The sequence below is a fragment of the Protopterus annectens genome, chromosome 1.part1, assembly GCF_019279795.1.
Source record: "Protopterus annectens isolate FY-2018-M chromosome 1.part1, PAN1.0, whole genome shotgun sequence".
NCBI lineage: Eukaryota > Metazoa > Chordata > Ceratodontiformes > Protopteridae > Protopterus > Protopterus annectens.
Genome location: NC_056726.1, coordinates 1,525,049,569 through 1,525,069,665, shown reverse-complemented (window position 1 = coordinate 1,525,069,665; position 20,097 = coordinate 1,525,049,569).

Below are 20,097 nucleotides of genomic sequence, written 5' to 3'. Positions count from 1 at the left end.
ATGTTTAATATTTCCAATATTATTGGTCAGATAAGTTACATGGAAAACCTGTTTGTTTACGGCATAGTAATCAAGTAAAGTATAATGTTTAATATTTCCGTTATTATCGGTCAGATTAATGACATGGAAAACCTGTATGTGTACAGTAAAGTAATCAAGCAAAGTGTAATGTTTAATATTTCCAATGTTAAGATGTCAATCTCGCCTTCATTCTTGCTTGATGGGTTCAGAGCCGAACCTCAGCTCCGACTCGGCCGAATACTAAAGCTCGAGAGCTATTTTTACCGGCTCGAGGTTATCCTATGTCCCATAATGCTAGGCGAGATATACCCAGATCTCCTTTGCCGCTTAGCTACGAGGTTGCGTTTTCACTGGCTCCAGGTCGTATATTTTTATTAATAACTTTTGAGGTAGTTTTTAGTCAGTCTTTTATCCATTTTTGTCTCTTTAGTATTAGTGTAGTTAGCGACTGGTCTTTCTCCCCTTCTTTTAGTTGCTAATCTCCCCTTTTCTCCACCCATAAGTTGGTTGGGCCTCTGACCCTCCCCTTGTAGTACAGTTTTTCCCCTGGTTGCTCTGTGTGTGTGTGTGGAATTCTGCCTCTCTACTTAGTGTAGTTTCCTCTTTTATAGTAATTGTTATTATAATTTAGTGTATTGTGTGTTTATTTTTACAGTATGTCTAAGGATATTAAGGTATCAGGTTTCAAGAAGTGTGATTCGTGCTGTCAGAAGATGTCTCTGACAGACGGTCACACTTCTTGTGTGTATTGTTTGGGGCCTCTGCACCTGCAGGACTCTTGTTCCATCTGCCATGCTTTTAGCCCTAGAGTCCTGCGGGAGCGCAGAAACAAACTCATACTTAGAGGCTTGTTAAAGCCTGAAGATTCCCCGGCTAAGACCATGGCTGGGAAACCTTCAAATCCCGTCAAATCGTCGGCTCCATGTTCGGAGCCGGCGCCGAGCGGTGCTCTTGCTGCCTCGTCGGTTCCGGTCAGAACCAAGGCATCTAGACCTCAGTCGGCTCCGACTTTAGTGTCAGAGCTGTCCCCGAGCAGAAAGCGCTGTAGGTGTCCATCTCTCAAGTCAGTTAGATCGGCTCTGAAGTCTCCACTCTTGTTGGAGCGGAGCCATAGATCTCATTCCTCTAGGTCTTCCAGGCTTTCGGACCATGACCTCAAGAGGGTAGTCAGCCGGCTTTTAAAGTCGCATGCACTGGCCCAGTTGCTACATAGCCCATCTCAACAGTCAGGGGCTACCCCTACACCCACTCAAGTTCCTCCTCCGACTACCCTGCTGTGTTTGGAGCCAGAGGTCGTCGAGATTAGTACTGTGGGGGTGTCGGAACTGATCCCCCTGTTGTCGGTTCCTTCGTCGGCTCCGATGCCATCCTTGGCTCCATCCTTGGAGAGATCCGGGTGCCGAGATTCCCTCATCGGCTCCAAGGGGGCGAGTGGCATTGGACCCTTGTCCGACCCTGCTCTCCCTCTCGGAGCCTCGGTGCAGGTGAGTTCGGCCCCGACATCGGCCTTGGAGCTGTCCCTCTCGGTGCTGGGGGAGTTCTCATCTCCTCGGAGTTGGGTCCTTCTTCCCTGCCTGACAGGGGCGCCTTTGAGGTGATGAGGAGCGTGCTGGCTCCTATACCGGCACCACGGTTGGCCTCCTTGGCCCCTCCCTCCACGGTGCCTGCTTCGGCCCCTGCCTACCCTCCTGACCCCAAGCGAGGAGAACCGACACTCCAGGCTGCCCCATTGGGCATTTCTTCCTCTTCCGAGGCCTCCCCTGACCCTGCGGGGGAGCCCCCTCGGAAGAGGACATGTAAGAGGAAACATGTTGACTCTCCTGAGTCAGTGACATCTGACACCGACCTGGATGATTCAGAAGGGTCCCCAAGGTCCCCCTCTGAGGATGTCTCCTTCTCTGACATCTTAGAGATCCTCAAACAGAGGGGGAACTGGTCTGCCCTTAACCCATCCGAGGACGAGTCGGTGTACCTGGATGCCTTCGGTTCTCACCCTTCCACCTCCTGGGTGTCCCTGCCTTTCGACCCACTTATGGAAGTAGTGGCTCGGAACGTGTGGACGGCTCTGGATACTATGGAACCAACTCCCCGGAGGCCCACAAAGTTTATTACTGCTCCCACAGATAAGCAGTTTCTTTCCAAGAGTGTCCCCGTGGATGCCATGGTGGTGGCAGCAGCCACTAAGAAGGAGTTTGCTGACCCTTCAGTACCTGTCCATCCTCCTAATAAGGAATCTGGACAATGGATAGGTATGGCAAGCGGATGTTTTCCTCAGCAACCTTTGCTATGCGGTCGCTGAATTATTTATGCCATTTTACCTGACTTCAGAGGGACCTTCTCAAGGAACTGGGTGAAACACTGCAGGACCCAACAGCTGTGGGGTCTCAAGAAAAGATCAACTCCCAGCTAGGGACCCTGAACTCTATCGTCAAGTCTTCCATGCGGCTCATCTCTTATGCAGCCGATGGAGTGAGTAGAGCTGCAGGTACGGGAGTTGCTCTAAGGAGACACGCCTGGATGCGGCTCTGCAATTTTGCTGACCCCCTTCAAGGTGTCATTCACTAACACCCCCTTTGATGGTTCTGCTCTTTTTGGACCTCAAGTGAAGGATACCTTAACCAGGTGCGAACAAGAAGGCAAGACTCTCTCTGCCATGGGAGTCTGTTTTTCCGCCCCTTCTAGACCGTATCCTAAGGGTCAAAAGGGTGGGAAAATCTGGTTCTACAAACCTCAGGGAGTTCTGCCGGACGCACGTGGTGAGCTTCCCTCTAGAGGCAGAGGAGGGAACAATAACAGATGCCGCCCTAGGGGCAGGGGGGTCCACAGAATCAGGGTAGCAGAGAATCTTTCTCTGACAAACCCTTTCAGCAACCCTGAGGAGCTGCCCGACTGTCCACCTTCGGAGGCAGTTGGGGGAAGACTTTTGCTGTACCCAGAAGCCTGGTTCTCCCTTACGCAGGACAGATGGGTACGGTTGATCATATCCGAGGGCTACAAAATCCCATTTATCCACACCCCACATCAACCAAAAGGGCCTCTTCCAGACGTTCCACCCGGTCTGAGAGACCAAGCAGCACTAGAAATTTCAAAGCTGCTTTTAAAAAGAGCCATCCAACCAGTCCCGGCACACCAACAAGGATCTGGAATCTACTCCAAATTCTTTTTGGTACCAAAAAAGACAGGGGACTGGAGACCTATTTTGGATCTCAGCAGACTGAACAAATCGGTTCAAAGAAAAAAATTCCGGATGGTCACGCTACAGTCCATTCTTACCTTTCTAGGTCAGGACAATTGGATGTGCTCTATAGACCTTCAGGATGCATACTACCATATCAAAATGAACAGGTGCTACAGCAGGTTTCTCCGCTTCCGGCTGGAAGCCAGTCACTACCAATTCAGAGCCCTGCCCTTTGGCCTCACCACAGCCCCCAGGGTGTTTACCAGATGCATGACAGTGGTTGCGGCTCACTTGAGACGTCGAGGATTCCAGGTGTTTCCATATTTGGACGACTGGCTCCTTACTGCCACCACCAGGCATCAGCTTCTTCAAGCCAGGGATTACGCTGTACAAACCTGCAAAGCGCTAGGCATCTCTATAAATTTCGAAAAATCTGCCTTGTTGCCTTGTCAGCATATTACCTTCATAGGCGCTGTGTTAAACACGGTAGAGTTGTCAGCAAAACTTCCTACGCAAAGAGTATACGACATTCGCAGTCATGTTCAAGTCCTGCTACAAGAGGACAGGGTCCAAGCCAGGTTTGTACTGAAAACGCTTGATCTGATGGCTGCAACAATCACCTTGCTCCCCCTAGCTCGTTTTCATATGCGGATACTGCAGTGGATGCTTTTTTCCCAATGGTCCTTTCAGCAGCTTCCCATGTCACACAAGATTCTCATCACTCAGTCTTGCAAACGACACCTATCTTGGTGGATGGACTCACCCCAGGTGCTTTAAGGCAGACCGGTTGTTCTCCCCCCTCCGGTTGCCACCGTGACAATGGACGCATCCCTGATCGGGTGGGGGGGGGGCATTTTCAGGGCAAGACAGTCCAGGGCACATGGCAACCCTTCGAGTGCCACTTGCACATCAATGTCCTGGAGATGAGAGCGGTGCTGTTGGCATTGCAGGCTCCCCAGAACTCTCTTCCCACTGGGATGATTGCAATACAGACAGATAATATGTCTGTAGTATGGTACATCAACAAACAGGGCGGAACCAGGTCCTACCCTCTTTGTCGGGAAGCGCTCAGACTCTGGCAATGGGCGATCTCTTCTCAGCGGTTTCTGGTAGCAAAACACATTCCCGGGAAGTCCAATGTCATAGCAGACAGGCTGAGCAGGGACATTCTCATGCCCTATGAGTGGTCTTTCAACCAACTAGTAGTGGACCAAATCTTGAGAAAGTGGGGTCAGCCTTGCTGTGACCTTTTCGCAACCCCTCAAAACAGCAAGTGTCAAGACTTCTTCACCCTCTTCCGGGCCTCTCTCCCAGGGACGCTCTAGTCCATGATTGGCCCAGGGGTCTCCTTTATGCTTTCCCCCCCTTTCCCTTAATCACTCTGTTAGTCCAGAAAACTACTGCCTTGAGATCCAGGATGATCCTCATTGCCCCTTACTGGCCCCGACAAGTCTGGTTTCCATTCCAACAACATCCTCTACTGGAGAAGCCCTGGCATGTGGACCCTGTGCCAGACCTTCTGACCCATCAATCGGGCAGGCTGCACCAATCCCTGTCATCTCTCAACCTCACAGCTTGGTTGCTCCACTTCCAACCCTAGCCAGACCTCCCTTAATCTCTCCGTCAGTACGTCAGATTATCCTTGCCTCTCACAAGTCTAACACTAGAAGGACGTACGCAAGTAAATGGAAACGTTTCTCTATTTGGGCAGAAAAGAACCAAGTTGATCCCTTTACTGCCCCTGTCTAAACAGTTCTAGATTTTCTAGCGGAACTCTTTCAAAAAGGTTCCTCTTCAGCCACTATCAAAGTCCAGTTGGCGGCTATTGCAAATTTCCATGTTGGCTTGTCAGAGTCTAGTATTATGTTCCACAAGCTCTGCAAAGCCTTTCTGAAGGGTACCCTATTACTTAGGCCCCCAGTCAAAGACCCTCCTCCACTGTGGGATCTAAATTTGGAACTGTTGTCTTTAATTCTACCTCCTTTTGAGCCTGCTGCCTCCTGCTCGTTAAAACTGCTCTAGTGGAAAACACTTTTCTTGGTAGCTATTACCTCAGCCAGAAGGGTTTCGGAACTACAAGCACTTTCTGTGCGCCCCCTTATCTTGTTTTTCACAAAGATAGAGTGGCTCTTAGGACAAATCCATCCTTCTTACCTAAGGTACACTCAGAAAAAAATCTGAATCAGACCATTGATCTCCCAGTTTTCTTTCCAAATTACATTGATAGAGCTGAGAGAAGATTACATTGTTTGGATGTCCACAGGCAACTACGTTTCTATCTGGATAGAACCAAGCCAACGAGAAAATCAGAGCAACTCTTATCTTACGCCGAAGGGAAGCAGGGCCTTCCGGTTTCTAAAGTGACCTTGTCAAGATGGTTGACCTCTCTTATCTCTTTAACCTATCAATTGAGACATAAGGAACTCCCTACCAAACCTAGAGCCCACTCAACTAGAGCCAGTAGAACAAAGGGGTCAGGGATTCTACTCCAGACTTTTCCTGGTGCCCAGAAAAGAAGGCTCTTGGCACCCAATCCTCAATCTTTGAATTCTCAACACCTTTCTGGTGGTCTCAAAATTCAAGGTGCTTACCCTGCAGCAGCTAGCCAAGGATGCCTGGTTAGTCATTCTAGACTTAAAAGAAGGTTATCTGCACATCCCCATAAGGGAGTCATGCAGGAAATATCTACATTTCGGGACAGGCTCTATGCACTGTCAGTTCCCTGCACTTCCCTTTGGCTTATCTACTGCGCCCAGAATATTCACAAAGTGCCTGGCCACAGCCATTGCATACTGCAGGCAGAGAAATATCCAAATTTTCCTATACTTGGATGATTGCCTGATTCAGGCAGACAGCCAGGAATTGCTGCTTCAGCACCTGGCATTTGTAAAAAGCCTTCTCACTTCATTGAGGGTACACCATCAACGAAAAGAAATCACAACTGGTACCCAGTCAAAAGACTGTATTCCTGGAAGCAAGCTTGGACACAACTTCCCAGATGGCATTTCTCACTTCAGAAAAACAGGTCTATCTGAAAAACTACTTCAAACAAATGGCCAGCAGAACCCAGCTATCTGCAAAAAAAAAAAAAAATACTGCAAGCCCTAGAGTTTATGGCCTCATGTATTCTGCTAATTCCATATGTAAGACTGCATATGAGGAAACTTCAATGGCACTTAAAAAGTCGTTGGTGCCAACATTCTCAGGACCTGGAAACAGTCATTCCTATCATTCCTTGTCTAAGGGCAGAGTTCCTTTGGTGGGCAGCATGCAACCACAACAAGGGACTGCATTTCACTCAAGCCTTCGCTGCCCACACCCTGACAACAGACACATCAAACTATGTATGGGGGGCTCACATGGCAGACAAATGCATTCAGGGCCACTGCAGCCCAGGGCAGATTCTCCTACACATCAATCAAAAAGAGATGTTAGCTGTACAGAATGCTCTGACAGCTTTCAGATACCTAATCCTTCCAGGACAACTGCTAATAAAAACAGACACCACCACAGTTATGTGGTACATAAACAAGCAGGGGGGAACCCATTCTTACCCACTCTGCAGGTTAGCCAAGACCCTGTGGAACACAGCCTTGAGCAACCAAGCGCATCTGCAAGCTCAATTCCTGCCAAACAAACAAAATTCACTGGCAGACGACAAGCAGAAATCTCCTAGATCCACATGAGTGGAAGTTGGAGTCCAACACCTTCAACCTTCTGATCCAGAGGTGGGGGACACCGGAGTTGGACCTTTTTGCCTGCCCTGAGAACCACCAGTTAAGCAAATTCTGCACCAGGAACCCGCACAGCAGGTCCTGGAAGTTGGATACCCTATCCTTTCAATGGGAAAACCTCTCAATCTATGCCTTTCTTTCTCTGCCCCTTCTCTCAAGAGTACTACTCAAGAGAAAACGGGACAGGCCAAGGGCAATTCTTATTGCTCCAGACTGGCCACGCCAGCACTGGTACCTACTCCTATGCAGCCTGACAATGGTGCCACCCTGGCACCTACACCAGACACCTACCCTGCTGTTTCAGCAGGAGGGACAGAGTTTGCATCCACAATTGCAAACCCTAAACCTTGCAGCCTGGCTTATCCCTTGAATACCCTACCAGCAACCCTTGGCAAACAGGTGTTGGACATCATTCTTGAAGCCAGAAGGTCTAGTACTAGGAAGTCCAATGCTGAAAAGTGGAAAAGATATTGTTCTTGGAATCAGTCTAAAGGAAAGGACGCAGCTGTGCCCTCCTTTCCTCTTATCCTGGATTACCTAGCAGAGCTACTCCACAGTAGCCTGTCCTTCTCCTCCATTAAGATTCATGCCTCTGCCATCTCAGCTCATTATAATACTGAGCCACCTCTTTTTTCTCACCCTCTCATCAAACAGTTCCTGAGAGGGGCTAACAACTTAAGGCCCCCTAGGAGACCACCCACCCCTGGCTGGGACCTTAACTTTGTACTGGAAAAGCTCACGCTTCCCCCTTTTGAACCTGCTGCCTCAGCAGAGTTAAAATTCCTCTCTTGGAAAATGGTCTTGCTGTTAGCCATAACTTCAGCCAGAAGAGTGTCTGAGTTACACGCACTAATGGCTGTGGAACCCTTTATTATTTTCCATGCTGACAGGGTTTCCCTCAGGACTAACCCACCCTTTATGCCTAAGGTGGTGTCCAGTGTGGCTCTAAACCAATCCATCCATTTACCAACCTTCTTCCCTAACCCTCAGAATAAAGGGGAAAGGATCCTGCACTCCTTGGACGTGCACAGACAGCTCAGGTTCTACCTTGACAGGACCAAGCCTTTCAGAAAATCTGACCAGCTGCTAGTCAGCTTTGCTATGGGGCAGAGGGTAAGGCCATTTTAAAACAAACCATTTCCAAATGGGTAGCACACTGCATCCATTTCTGCTACAAGCACCATGGAAAACCTACCCCACAGGGGATCAGGACACATTCCACTAGGGCTACTTCTACCTCTACAGCATTTCTCAGGACAGTACCTACCAGGGACATTCTGGAAGCTGCAACCTGGAGTTCTGTACACACCTTCACCAAGCATTACTACTTACCTATCTTTTCAAAATCCAGGGCTGGATTTGCTACAGCAGTCTTGCAAGACCTGCTAGCCAGCCCTAACACTTCTTGACTGCCTCCACCCTTCCTCACCTTTAGGAATCAACCCAAGTGTGATGACTACAACAGTGAAACATGAAGAACATAGTACAGTTGTGTACACTTAACATAAATGTAGATGTTCGAGTGTATTCACTGTTGCAGTCCTGGTTTCCCTCCATCCAGCCCCCTGGCTTTCTCTATCTTTCTACCTCTCCTCTCTATGGCCATTCCTAATGGCATTTGGTATTTACTTTTTACTGGTAGTGTTCCCCACCATATACTAGCTTCCTATTTGGGGGCTCCTGACATTTGGGTCAAGAAAAACTGGTGTAATGCCATCGGCTGCCTGTTTTATACCCCCGATGACCTGACGTCATGGAAGAAGTGACAGCATCCGACGCAGAAATACTAAGGATCTGGTATTCGGGCTGCCTGCAGGCAGATAACCCAAGTGTGATGACTACAACAGTGAATACACTTGAACATCTACATTTATGGTAAGTGTACTTTATCTGTCATGCCAACTTCTCAAATCGCCAAGATTGCCCCTGTATTCAACACCAGGTTTTACACTGTCCCATTTAACCCCTCCACAAAACAATTTATTTTGGAAAAGGGCTGCTAACTTCCCCTTACAGAATACTGACAGTCATTATAGCTGTACACGTCTGTTCCTGCAGAACATGCATAACAAGTTAAACTCACATATTCTGGCATAACATTAAGTACATACGTAGATAACTCTTACACCTCCCTGTGCGAATATATTTATATCATCACACATGATAGTTTATATGTGACTATCACACATGGTTACATTTCAATGGAGATGAATTGTTTTTGATTGTGCCTGCTTCTGTCAGCAGTTGTCCATGAGTTTGTTACTATGTCTCCATGATTCCTTGTGAGGTATGCTGACATTTCAGTCATATTCATGCAAGTCATTATGCACATCTGCACAATATGCACATACCCCCTATTGTATATACCATCCTTGCTAAATGTCCTCTCAGTGAACATGTTAGGATGTTTATAGCACAAACATTCATCTCCATTGACATGTAACCTTGTGTGACAGTCACATGTACACTATCATGTGTGATGATATTAATATACTCACACAGGGAGGTGTAAACAGCATTACATACTGTTCTATCTACATATGTTCTTAATGGTATGTTACTGACATGTCTTGGAGGTGTACATACACAACAGTGTAAGAAACTTCTCTGTTTGGAAGATTTTCAGTCCATGTATCTCTAGTTAATCACTGTATATTAATCAGATCAGACAAAAGTAGTAGAAGTAGCGAACTTAAACTCGTCTTAAGTAAAAAATAAATAAATAATAATAAAAAATATATAACTGCACAGAATTACTAAGTATTCGAAAGTAATCCAAGCAAGGCAGGCAGTCTGTTCGAAAATCCTTTAAGTACACAGACTGGTCTGTGTACTTAAAGGATTTTCGACTGGAGTCTGTGTACTTAATAAAGGATTTTCGACTGGAGCCTGTGTACTTAATAAAGGATTTTCGACTGGAGTCTGTGTACTTAATAAAGGATTTTTGACTGGAGTCTGTGTACTTAATAAAGGATTTTTGACTGGAAACAGACTGCCTGCCTTGCTTGGATTACTTTCGAATACTTAGTAATTCTGTACAGTTATATATTTTTTATTATTATATATATATATTTTTTTTTTACTTAAGACGAGTTTAACCTAAAAACATTATTTTTCTCTCCTTTTATTATAACCAATATAATATAATACAATTTGAGATTTGATTAATTCACTGCTTTATTATAACTGTGTCAATAACCCGTGTGTTCTGTCTTTGGGACCCCACCCCCTTTGTATCAGAATAATTATTGTTTCTGATCAGTGAAGCTTCTCATGTCATGCACTGTTTTTTTTACATCTATATGTCATGTGCTGTATTATAAATTATATTTAATTGAATATAAAAATGTATAATGTTTTTGAAAACTGTAAATCAAATTATGGAGCTTTTCTCCCCAGGCCACTGCTGAAAAGGGGCTTTTACCCAGTTTGACAGTCTAGATCAACAAATGTTAATATAATAAAATAATTAAGCAATACTGACTTTTTTGATGGCACCATTTGCTAGTGACCTGTTAGAATAGATAATGATGTCAAGGTCTCTTGTTTTAAAAGTGTAGACAGTGCGATCACAAGATCCCTCCCCAAGACTCACACAAGATGTGCATTGTGTGTCTCAGTGTGGAGCATCTGGACTCAGACTGCTGTGTAAAAACATTAATTCCTGGACTGATGTATCAAACTGGTCCTTAAGGGCCTTCTTAAGTCAGATTAATCCAAAGATAAAGACAAGGAAAGGGAGAAAAAAAACAGAGCCTCTGACAAGTGAAAATAGGACTGTTGAGAAAAGAGAAGAAAAAGCTAGAGGAACCCAAGATGTTCATTCTGGAGAATATTCTCTCCAGCAAAGGTACAAAGATTAGTGGTTACTTCATCTCAACCACGACCATACACCATAGTGACTCCATCAATATCTGCCTCTCTTCTATGGCAAGAATCACTGGAAACTATTGACTGCACTCCAAGGAGAAGATCAGGAAGATTTTCCTCAGAGCAGGAGCCTTCCTGCTCCCATTCTTCATGACCAGCACCTGCACTCCTAGGAGAAGATCAGGAAGCTTCTCCTCAGAGCAGGAGCCTTCCTGCTCCCATTCTTCATGACCAGCATCAGTTGTTTCCTTTCCTTCCTCTAGATACCACTGAATTTGAACAAGATGATGTCTGCATTTGTCAAGACTCAACTTCAATTTGATGTCCTCTCTGCCATCTCTGTGTCTAGGGCAGCTCAAGAAGAGTCCCAAGCCATCTTCACAACCTTTCCTATTCCACAGGCCCAGTTTCAGCTCCAGGAGATTCAGAACCAGCAAGAGATCCTGTGCTAATTTTCTTGTGGCACAATTTTTTATGCCACTGCCACACAATATTGGAGACATCAACCCCATTGTTTTTTGCACTGACCTCCTCTAGGTGCCAAAGATCCTGTCCTGACAATGTTGATGCTCTTTGTGTTTGATCCCTCAGTGCCAAAGTCATCTGAGGTGACCTTGGCATTGGAATGTTTGGTGCTGATGCGTGAACTGATGGCTTTGTTCATTGCTTCAGTGCAGAGGAGATCAGATTTGATCATTATTGCAAGAACAGATGTATACTTTTCCAGTTCCACCCCTAGGCAGCACTGAAGTAGAGCATTTGGGTCATTCTTTAATATTGTCTCCATAGGACAGAGAACCTTACAGACAGCTATTGTTGAGGTCAGGGACACCACTCCCACAGGATAGCAAGAACAAATCCCCTAAGACCTCTTATGACATGGTAGTGCAAGATGAAGCACCTAGACTTCCCTTGGAGTCCCTCTCCTCAGACACAGATCTTGATGGTGAGGTTCCCTCCAATTCTTTCTTAAAGACACCTCATTCAGTGAATTCCTACAAATGAGAAGACAGAGGGAATTGAGGACAGCTGAACCCGCCTCCCCAGAAGAAGAGACCTAGCAAGAAGCCTCTTGGTCCTTCTCCAGTGGACTAGATGATGCCATCTCCAAACTAGCTGATAGACATGATTTGCACCAAGACATGGAAAGATCTAGATGTAGTGGAGCCCCTCTCACTGAAACCAGATAGAGTGTTGTAGACCCCCAAAGACAGGCATTACTAGAGCAAGGAATAGTGCAAGTGGTGACTAAACTTGAGGTCTTGGAGGAAGCTCAAGCTATCCTTCCTCCTAACAGAGATTCATGGTTAGACAGACTTGTAAACTGAGCATGTGCACTACTACAGTTTCGTTCTGAGCCATGAATTACCTGGTCCATATGATAAGGTTTCAGGGGGACCTGACTGATAAGACTATGGAAATTCTGAAACAGTTGCCCATGGGTGATCTACAGAAGCAGTTCAAAATCTAGGTGGCAACCACTAATTCTATTTCTTCATTGACACTAGAGCTAGTGCACAACAACAAATGAGATAGCAAGATCAGTTTCTTTAGGCTTGACTGTACATTGTTAGACCTGGCTCTGCCTCATGGATTTTGTGGATCACTTATCTCTGTGGCACATCCTATAACTGCGTAATGCTGTAATGTGATAAGCTAGAGAGGTAGGAGTTCTATTCCCAGACAAGGCAACTGTGGAGGTGTGTGTGGGGATCAATGTTTATACATGAGAAGGCTTAGAGGTAAATCACTTTGGCTGTGGTGTGCATGGTCCTAGCTTCAAGCCTAGCAGAGGTTGTTTATTTTCCTGTGTGTCAAACAGAGTTCCTCATTAGCACTCTTCAAGAAAAATCTTGATGATTGGATGGGAAATAGGAAATTCACCCCAGGGATCACTTCTGTGGCTGTGCTCGACAGGGGCACAGGAAAATAATTTTCTTGGGTGGCGAAAGCCAGGGTACCTTTTTGGCTAGGCTTATATAGGCCCTAGGGCTAATAGCCTAGTACCTACCTATGAACGTTAAGGGGGCTTTTGTCAGAACCTCTCTGTGCAGAAGGTCAAAGACAAAGTACTGCAACGTGAGCAAGAAGGCAAATGCTCAGTAATACAGTTCTTAAGGTTTCAGCCACTCAGAGAACCTTATAGAAAAAGACAGAAGGTGCCAAAAATATCTGGTTTCAGAGGTCCCAGCAGTCCCAGTAAATGAAGTGCTATGATAATGTGGCACAGAGAATTTCTCTAATAACCACAGCCCGAGGGGCATACATAGTCTACTAACAAGGGTTCAGAGGGTCCTCCCAAGGGTTCTATTGGTATATATCTTAAATGGTTGCCCTACTGATCCACTCTAGAGGCAACCAAGGGATGATGTTCCCTGCATATTTCATAGTGGTTGGTCATATTGCAGGACAAACAGATCAAGGAAATTATATCCAGAGGCTACGTCATTCCATTTTTAAAGTTGCCCAAACACCCACTCTCCCATCCACCCTCAGTGCCACTTCATCAGAGGAGGACTGCCCAAGAAGAGGTGAAGAATCTCTCGCTGAAATGAGCCATCCAAGAGATCTTTTTAATCTCACTTCTTCTTCTTCATGGTGCCCAAATAACATAGGACCTCAGATCAGTTTCAGACCTTAGTCATCTGAATTAGTATTTGAAGAGGGAGTCTTTCCAGATGGTCCTGATGCAGTCTATCCTGTCCTAATGGAGAGATGATGAAATCAGCAAGTGAAGTGAAGTAATATATCTGGAATGGAATGTGTCCTTGAGTCTTGGTAAGTACCTTCATGTGGTGGACCCCCTTTTCACAAAATCTCAGCAAGAAGACACTGATGTATAAACTGTGTTTTTTCAATAGCATACATCATGCAGAGGGGTAGGTTAAAAAATAAAAAAGACAGTCAAGTACACAGATCCCAGGAAAAAAGTGCCCAGTCCTGGCATGTGTACTGGTGCCTGGAGTGGAAAAAATGTGAGTATAGAATCTGCATAACACAGAAACATTTCTACAATGGAGTTAGGCCAGGCTTGGAGGAAGATGCCCCCTCCCCTCCTCCACTTGTAGAAGGAAGCAGTAGACCACAAAAACTGGCCACAAATGAGCCATGTGGATGATAGAGTGGACTATTGAGGATAAGGAAGAAATGATGTATTGTTACTATTATTACTATTATGCAAGAAGCTCAGAATTTCCAGATAGAAGATATTCAGAAAGATTAACAGAGAAATTAGAGGAAAAAATAGTTGCACAAGAAAAACCGTCAAAAGCTTCAAATAAAAAATTCATTCATTAATACAACAGGGTTTTTAGAAGGTTTAAACAAAAAACATGGGCATGGGAAAGAAAATAGAGCTGGTATGGTGCAATATTTATGCAAAGGAGAAATCCAAATTAATCTATACAAAAAAGCATCCCAAAAGATATTTGAAGAAAAATACTGGCAAAGGCATCCAGATGCAGACAATTTCACAATAGAAAAATCAGAAAACAAAGATGAAATGTACAAAAGAGGATTAGTAAGGCAGAAGTTAAACAAATAGAAAGTGAAGTTATGGCTTATCTATGAAGTGAAGGACTTATTGTAGAAAATGCAGCACAGGTAATGTTGCAGCATGATGGAAGAATAAGTGCCAGGATTTAGGAGCAGTAAGTGGAGAGGGAGGTATCCAAAGAAGAATGGACATGGAAAAGAAAAAGATATTTAATATGGTGCAGTATTTATGCAAAGGAGAAAGCAAAGCTAATCAATATAGAAAAACAGTGCCAAAGATATCTGAACAGAAATACGGGTAAAGGCACCCAGCCATAGAACATTTACAATACAAAAAAATTAAGAAAACAAAGGGGAAGGTAGAAAAGAGGATTAGTAATGGAGAAGTTAAATAAATAAACACTAAAGTCATGGATTATTTGTAAAGTGAAAGATTCAGTGTACAAAATCCAACACAGGTAATGCCACAGCATGATGGAACAGAGTCTCAAGATAAAGGAGAAAAAGGTGGATGCCACAGCATGATGGAACAGAGTCTCAAGATAAAGGAGAAAAAGGTGGAGTGGGAGACACCTGAAGACTTGTCAGATGATGATGCTCTAGCCTGTTCTGCAGGGGACCAGAACAAAGTTCAGTAGAAGAGGCACAGCAGGGGAAAGAGCAGAAAACACTGGCAACTCTGAAATGGGCAATTTTGTAATGTAACGAGCCAATGAGGTCCCATATGAAGGAGCAGCATAGGAAGCAAGGTGCATCTGATGAGTTTAGGCCACAGGAAGACATTCTGGAACTTTCTGTAGAATACTGACAGGAAAAGGAGAGCAAACATGGTCTAGAAGAAAATAATCTAAGGGAAGAACTGTTCGATTTAATACCAATCAGTAAACATACAGAGATTAATGAAAAAAACAGAATATAGATGACTATGAACAATTTGAATAAAAACCAACTCAGCCTCATGACTCTCTAAAAGCACAAGAACCCTTCTAAACCTTAGGGATAAAGCATGGGATACATAGTATCACAATAAGACTGATCACAACAGGCAGATCTTCTTCGAACTATGTAATAAAGCAAAAACAAAAAACAAAAAAAAAACAGATAAGGCAAGATAAGAAAAATCACTACACAGAGCCACAACTAAAACATATCACTAACCTACCAACATTCTGGGCAGCTGTCAAACAAGTATTACACCCAAGCAAACTCACTACTCCTCCCCACAATGTCAGAGGAGATAATACAGAGATAGCTACCCAAGTTAACAACTGCTTCACTTCTTCCATCCTTAACTAGCAACAGCCAGACCTGCACCACCCCACAATCAATCAGCAACCCAAACTCATACTTCCATTCACTCTTAAACCAGTTCTTACCAACACAATATACAAGCACCTCACTATACTAAAACCCGCCACCTTGGCAATCTACAAACTCCCTGCAGAGTACCTCAAAATTGCCGCTAGTGCTATAGCTTATCCCATCTTGGTACATATCAACCAGTCTATCAATGAGCATACAATTCCAGCCCTTTGGAAATCCTCCGACATAATACCCTTCCACAAAGGTGATTCCTCAACCAAACTTACCATCTACCTCCACATAGAAATCTTATCCCCCTATCAAAAACACATGAAAAATGTTTCCATTGTCAGCTGATGAAACACTTACTAATCACCCATCCCATAGCACCACCACAGCACTCATATCCTTCACCAACACTGTCAATCAATATAGGAACCAAGGAAACCTAGTGTCTGCCACCTTCTTTGATCTGTCCAAAGCTTTGATGCAGTATCCCATAGCAAACTACTTACTATCCTAGCCGAACTCAACCTAAACAACCCCTCCTTGCTCTGGTTTCAAGACTACCTATCCAACTGCCAACAAGCAGTTAAGTGACATAATTCCCTCTCCCTCTTCTCACAGTAACATTAGGTGTACCACAGGGATACATTCTGGGACCCTATTTAATATCTTTACAAACAGCCTCCACACTGCTACCCAGCAAGCTACAATAGTCCGATATGCAGACGATACTAGACTGATCTGCTCAGCCTCCACACTCCAAACACTCCAGACTAAAACCCAAGAGGCCTTCTCCAATATCAAAAACTGGTTAAAAAACACACAGCTAATACTTGCTTATCTCAATACTGTACTTAATTCTGAATGTTTTCTCAAATTTATGCCTAAATGTATTTTTCTCAAAATTTTGCCTAAATGTATTAATGATTTACCTCTACTGTGCATAATTGTCTAGTAATTTTAGCATCTATTTAACTCTGCCAGTATCACAGTCTTTCTCCTCATCCTTAAATGTTTTCTCAAATTCAAGCCTAAATGTATTAATTTTTATCTCTACTCTGTATAATTATATTGTAGTAAATGTATGTACCTAATTTTTGTCAATATTGGAGCTTTTCTCCCCAGGACTCCATTGAAAACGGGTTCTTTTGGCCCAATGGACTATCCTGGTAAACCAACTGCAAATAAATAAATAAATAAATAAATAATACTTAACCCCAAATAGACTCAACTTATGGTTTTCCACCTACCAGAACTATTGATCCTTCTGCTCTTTTCTCTATCAATTCTGCCAGTAACACTCAAACCTCCCCAGTATCACAAGCTACCCTTCTTGGTGTAATACATGACCAAAACCTAAACTTTGACAAACATATACCACAAACCATATCCAAAGGCCATAAAAAACATGGAACCCTATACTGCTGCAAAAACTATGTAACCAAAGACACCAAAATTACAATATCCAGAACTCACCTTCTCTCTCCATTGCTCTATGCATCCCCTGTGTTAACAAACCTTAACAAGACAGACCTACGCAAATTGTTCATGTGCTATGATAAAATAGCTAGATTTGCAACCAACTCTAATTTCCGCTCCCACCACTGTCACTCACTAAAACAACTAGGTTGGCTAGAATGCCCCAGCTTACTAAACTATAACCATCTCACTATGGCTCATTACATGCTGTACCACCCAAACAAGATTCCTGATCTCTCAGTCTTACTCAACTTTCACAATTCTGCTCACCAACTAAGATCCACAAACAAAGCCCTTCTTGAAGTAGCTATGTTTAGACACAGTGCTGGAGAATCCGTCAGTGATGCCCCGTGCCCTGGCCCAGCAATCAAGGAGCCTCAATCCTTACCTCTAACACCAGTGAGGGGTGTCTCATATAGGAGGAAAGCATAACAAATACACACAGTAAAGTGCAATTTCCCTTACGGGCAAACGGAGATCACAGTCAGTCCAGGGCTGGTTGGTCCCTTGCTCTCTAGGTCCCCAATAAGAGTCCCCACTGTCACAACTGTAGGGTCCAGATCTCAGCCTAGTGGTAAGCTAAAACCTCCAGCACCCTCTCTGTCCAACCAGTGCTTCGTGTCCCTGCACAAGTAGCTGACACACACACACTTTGAGAAGAGTTTATACAACCACACAGACTCCCGGGGGAAGGCTGTCACAGGTTCTCCAGCTGTCCCCCTTTTTCCCAGACTATACGGTAGTATCAGCTGCCACCACCCATTAATATTTATCAGCTACTCAAAGGCCATTAAAAGGGTGTCCAATTATTCCTGTGCAATATTATTATCCAACTGGTAAGTGCGACTAAACAGTCAACGCTTATTAGAGTGACTTGGTACAGGATCACTATATACATGAAATGTACTCTAGAGCTTAAATTATCTCTACACAAAACAGCCACAGTTGAAAGGTTTAAAAATATTTAATAATAATAAAAGCACAAGACAATACTTTTTACTACACAGTGCTAGTCAAGAGTTCAGAGATCACAGAGAAATAGAAAGTCCAAGATACCTCCAACGGGCTCAGCTGAGAATCCAGAAAATCAACAATATACAGAGTAAAAACAAAGGAGTCCCACAGACAAGGCTTAATCACGCTGCTTTTAATAAAAAGACCAAATACAACCAAGAATGTAAGCTCTTTCGCACAAAAGTGCTACTTCAGATGACATCTCAGTCATCATTTACATAGTAAAATCAGCAATCAATTATTAAAATAAGCAATTATCACTTATGTAGATATTTGGACTTCAGAATAGGCTTTAAAGAAACCCTGTCATTAAGCCCAGGTTTTCTTTCAGCACAAAACCTTAAAACTCCAATGGAGCTCTCTCTACTCAGTGTAGTTCCTCAGATCACCACCACATGGATTTTCAAACACTACCTCCACTACTTTGAAAACAAAGCTGTGTGGTAAACCAGAATCTACCACATGTTTAGCCAAAGCATTAGTAACCTCACACTTTCTTATCGCATAAACATGCTTACGAATCCTCTCAAAGAACATCCTATTGGTTTTACCAATATAATAACTATTGCAGTCCCTACAGGTAGCTAAATAGACTAAGTCCTTGGTCTTACAGTTGGCATTAACTTTAAAGGAAAAATCTGTCCAGAGACTGGCTGTACAAATTCATTAGAACCATCTATGTATGAACAATATCTACAACTATTGCAAGGGCAGGTCCCTGAAAAAGGCTGTAGTTGTGGGGACTCATTATAAGTGTCCCTATAGCAGAGGCGTCACTTCAGTGACTTCTTATTTTTATAGCTAAATAGGAGTTTATCACCTAATTCCTTGATACGATGATCAGTGGTTAAAATGCCCCAATTAGAAAAAAATCACCTCATTGACTCGTTTAATGTCACTAGCATAAGACAGAGTCAAGGGGATATGTCCACCACTTTGTTTCTAGATCTCGTATCATAGCTATCTCCCTCATCTGAGAAATAGGGCTTAGTTCTGTCCACCCTAAGTCTCTTGACTTCTCTTGTCATTGTTTCAACCTCAACACAGCTATAGCCTCTAGCTAGGAACTCTTCTGAAAGTGTTCCCAAATCAGCTAAAAATCCTTCTTCGGTATTATTCAATCTTGACATTTTCATACCTTGTCCCCTCAAGACATCATTATATACATGTGATGGGTGCATACTATTGCGTTGTAAAACAGTATTCTGTCTACAAAGTTTCCTATATAACCTAGTAGTAAAGCTGCCTGAATCATCCCTATTGAGCCTAACGTCTAGAAATATCACGTCTTCAGATGACACAGTGGAGATGAACCTTAAAAAAGAGGTAGTGGTGTTGAGATAGTCTAGAAAACCATTTATCTATGCAATATCCACCTTCCAAAACAAAATGACATCATCAACAAACCTTCTATAAAATGAAACAAAAGTACTATAATGGCCATCAAAAATAAAATGTTCTTCCCAATAGGCTAATACCATATTGGCGTAGCTATTGGCACATGATGTGCCCATAGCTACGTCCTTTTTCGGTAAAAAATACATATTTTGAAACATAAACACATTGTTTTCTAAAATTACTTCTAAAAACAAACACAAAAGATCAATGTTTCAAATCACAACCACTGTGCTTTAATAACTACTGTTTGACCATGGTGATGCCAACTGTACTGGGAATGCAACTGAACAAGGATTCCACATCCAAGGTCACAAGCAAACATTGTGATACAACTTCACTGTTTTCATTCACAAAAACATATAATTCATTAAGTAACTGTCTATTATCATTCAACACAGTTTTAGCTTTCAATAACACAGGTCGTAGCTGTTTATCGACATAGATCGAAAAAGGTTCGGTCGACCACTTCCTACCAGACACTACAGGCCTGAAAGGAGGTGTGACCATGTCTTTGTGTATTTTGGGAAGTCCTTGAAAAATAGGAACAACAGGATGTTCAACATTCAAATATTGTGACAAACTGTGATAAGGACATTCTGT